The sequence below is a fragment of the Pyxicephalus adspersus genome, chromosome 12 (assembly GCF_032062135.1).
Source record: "Pyxicephalus adspersus chromosome 12, UCB_Pads_2.0, whole genome shotgun sequence".
Taxonomy (NCBI): domain Eukaryota; kingdom Metazoa; phylum Chordata; class Amphibia; order Anura; family Pyxicephalidae; genus Pyxicephalus; species Pyxicephalus adspersus.
Window position 1 is genome coordinate 40634744 of NC_092869.1, and position 4020 is coordinate 40638763.

Genomic DNA, 4020 nt, shown 5'->3' on the forward strand with positions numbered 1-4020 from the left:
CAAGCAATTCAGTTTGCAGCATATTAAAGGATAAAACATGGGGAAATATGCAAGTATTGCACAAATGTACTTTATTTTTTCCCAGAGATGCACATTAACTTTTTAATGGTTGGTAGCACTAACTCTGTGAATTCTCCTATTTAAACAAAACTTCTTAACACATATACACTAACTTGGGAATGTACCTCCCTAATGGCAAACATAACACTAATTATTATGTACCAAAATGTATTTGGTAATAAGGTTGCTTACTTGTAACCTTCACCCATATCCTCTTTCTCCTCAGATTTGCCATAATTTTAACACTTGGGTGTTATCCTTGTTTGTTTATTATATAAAAATCCCTTCAAATCAATCCCTACAGTATATCCAGTATTTTTTTTCCATTATCTATGTCTGATGGATCAGCATAGTAACCTTCTATGCTGAATTGGCACTAAATTAGTGACCCACTCAGTATACACAACTGCATAATCCAGTTTATTTTTAATTAGGTTTTTCTGGATCCCTATTTTTTTATGTTTAACATTGTATTCCACTGATCAATAACCAATCAAATCCTGATTTGCCTAAAATTCAGAATTACATCGTATTTGCTCACAAGTTGTATCTCTGACCTGATCAAATATGACTCCTGCCCATATAAATTTTCAGCTTGTAGAATTTCTGGGACTTCCCCCAATCCCTACATATAGCCTAATATATTTAAATATAGGAAACAAATTAAAAGATAAATCTAGTCTTAAAGCAGCTTGTACTGTTTGCTTTATGCAAATAATTAGAATATTTTGCCTAGTAAACAGACCTAGACCTGATTTCTGATCTTAACTTTTTTTTTTTTTGTGCTGGTGAATGTATGCAAGCCATCAGTGTGTGTGTGTGTGTGTGTGTGTGTGTGTATATATATATATTTCTCTGATTATGATTTGGAGTACTTTCTAGGCAAAAAAAGGCCAGAATATCATGTGTGTGCAGCGTTTCGGGACTTCTGATTAAAATGCCTGATGACCAGCAGCTTAATGATCTAGTATAGGCAGGGCACAGATGTAAATATTTTTCTTGCCTTGGAGCAGGCACTAGTAAAGCTGCTTTGGTTTGCTTTGCAACAATTTTGACCAGGGTAAAGGCAATGCAACATATTCTAGTGTTTCATTTTTCTCATGGTAATATTGCCACATTTTCAGCAGTTCATACATTTCCTAAATTCTGAATATACCCTGGGAACACATGGAGATGTCAAATTTGATGGAAGAAGTAATGATTGTATCACATGCAGCACGTCAATGTGTGCTATATTTCAATAAAATGTGTATTGCATTATAATTGTGTGATATTGCACGATAACATGCTTTGATGTGTGTTTAAAGAATTTCCTTTCCATTCATTTCAATTGCCCTTGAGAAGGAATTGCTATAAAGCATTTCAAACCCTTATTTTGCCTAAATTTGTACACAAGCAAACATTTTATATATTGAACCTCAGGAGTTCTTCGAGTTGGTGGTTTTATTAGTTTTCAGGTTTTTTTGTAGTGCCATTAGCAAGTACAAAAATTTCAGTTGCCTTTGCCAGGGATGGAAGTGTTCTTGCCACTTTGAGCTGCAGGAACAGCCATATCCTTGTGTCAATTACTAGTCACATTGGTTTATCAGGAAAAGAACAAAGATGGACTTTTTTGAAGGCTAGCCTGTATAACCGTGTCCGCCACAGCATGTACATGATGATATTGGACAATGTTTCTCAGCCAGTGTTATATGGAACCATAGGGTTCCTCCAGACCAGTGATCACCAACCTTTTCAGACCTACGCACCCCTAAACTTTCGCTAGGAGCCATATGTCGCTCAAATGGGAAAGAAACTCCCCCCCCCATAGTGACATCATGATGCCAGAACTTGCCCACTCTCCCATAGCAGATCTGCGATGGGAAGCGTGGCCAGGTTGTGTCTAGAGACGCAACCCGCCCACTGCCATGAGCCTGTGATTGGTACATGAGACGTGGTCTGCAGCTCTGGCTGGTGCACCACCCCCACAGTGTGTTCCTTCCTCTGACCACACTGGGTGGCGCACCGGGCCAGAACCATGTACCAGCAAACTTTTCTCGCAGACCACCGGTTGGCCACCGCTGCTCCAGAGGATGCCAATTTACCACTAATATAAAATACTGTAGGTGCCGATATAGTAATATAAAAGGAGTCCCTGAAAACCTGAGTTTTTTTTTTTTTTAAGGGTTTCCTCATGTTCAAATTATAGTCTTGTTGGTATAGGAAGTATCTGATAATAGACCATGAAATTACAGCCACAACATACAAGCACATAAAATGTTTCTTTTTGGGTTTGTTTTACAGGAACTTTCGGAGTGAGTAACTCCAGGAGGAAGGAAAGATGAAAACCTTGCTTTTTCTGTGTGTGAGCGCAGCCCTTGTCCACGTGGCCCTCTTATAGGATGGCTATCTGAAAATCAAAGTTGACAAACACTACCCACCTCTAAATTCCAAGGACTACATATATATGGTTGTTGTGTTCAAGTTTGATCCCTTTAACGACCTATTTCAAGCTCTTGATGCTCCTGATAGCAAAGTGAGCCAAACTAATAACATAACCATATTCGTTGACAAAAACTGGCGTCCTCAAAACCCACGCTTGCAAAAGGTGAGCAAGGATTTTGCGGTCTCTGATGCAGCCATAAGCAGTGTGAATGCTTTTGTGAAAGAGAGAACCAGTGGAAGAATTGACAATTTGGTGGCAAATATTAATAAGAACACAGTTGCAGTTATTGTTAGCACCAATGGTAAGTTGTAAGAATATTGGTATGTTTTTCATTAATTGTTTCTTAATTACCATTTTTAGATGCTTTGAAAGTGCCATATGAAAGTGGAACTTGCTGGACAAAAACATTGAATGGAACGTACATGAGGGTAGAGAATAAAGATCTGGGTGTTACACTCATAGAAATACCATACAGTCAGTATTTGTCCGTTCTGCTCGCAATACCGGCTGCAGGAAAAGAAGAAGAAGTTGACAAGAACCTTATCTCACCAACCATTGACAACCTGAGGAAGACTATGACTCCCCAGTAAGCCATATACTCCATTTATTTTTCACCCATTTAAATACAGATGATAGATAAGTCTGATGGTACCTCATTTTCCAGTTGGTTTATTACTTCCTAAAAAGAACACCATTGGTTTGTATGCTAGGTATATTGGCTAATATCCAGACAGAGCATAAATATCAATTCAACATGTATATTTCAGATGCATGCCTCCATAAGACATGACGAAAAGGACAAACTTGGGGAAAGTCCAAAAATTTAAAATGGATCAGTGCTTTGACAATATAGAGCAAGGCAACAGGTTCAGTTAGAGTAACGTAGCTTTAAATAAGTAAATATAACACACACACTTGCTATACAAGTCCTTTTATAAGCGCATGGTTATTAAAAACCATTTTGGTGTACAGGAAGCTCCAAAATATTTTCAGCTTGCGTGATTGGCTCACTAATTTTTCTAGAAGGCAGCACAAAGTGTGTTTTCTGTTTAAGGTCATTATTATGATCCGGCACCACCATTTGGGTTATTGGCAAAGGACATGGTGGATTGAAGAGGTTTTTTTTTTTTTTTTTTTTTTCATATTAGAAAGTTTCAACAGTACATCAATGTGGTGGTCAATGGGAAGAATCCCTTTTGGTGGCCATTGGGATGATTTTGGACATCTGTAGGGGTGACAAAGATCATTGAGATCTGTAATAACCTGAAAGTCATAAATTGCCTCAAGGAATCCCTAGCAAACTCTGGACAAACAAGTTGCTTTTGGGGATAGGTTAGCTAAGGGGCTGCAGACCCCATTCATACTCCCTCAGCCAGTATAACGGACAATGATAACGGGAAAAAAAAAAAATGCACAGGAATACGAAATTTCTTCGTTAACTGGATCTTAAATGCCACTTCCAAGTTGCATTACGTTTTGTCTTGTTGGGATAGATCTATAATGGTGTCTTTCGCTGTTCCATTTCATGCTGCTGC

General features: G+C 38.2%; 1 long non-coding RNA gene across 1 annotated transcript in view; it reads left to right on the forward strand.

Moving 5' to 3' along the window:
* LOC140342558 (uncharacterized) overlaps window positions 1–3066 on the forward strand; it is a 5024-nt gene extending 1958 nt beyond the window's left edge. Inside the window, exons 2-3 of the long non-coding RNA XR_011923096.1 lie at window positions 2344–2786; window positions 2846–3066. This is a non-coding gene — a long non-coding RNA (uncharacterized lncRNA). The remainder of the gene's footprint in view (window positions 1–2343; window positions 2787–2845) is intronic.
* Window positions 3067–4020: the final 954 nt, after the last annotated feature.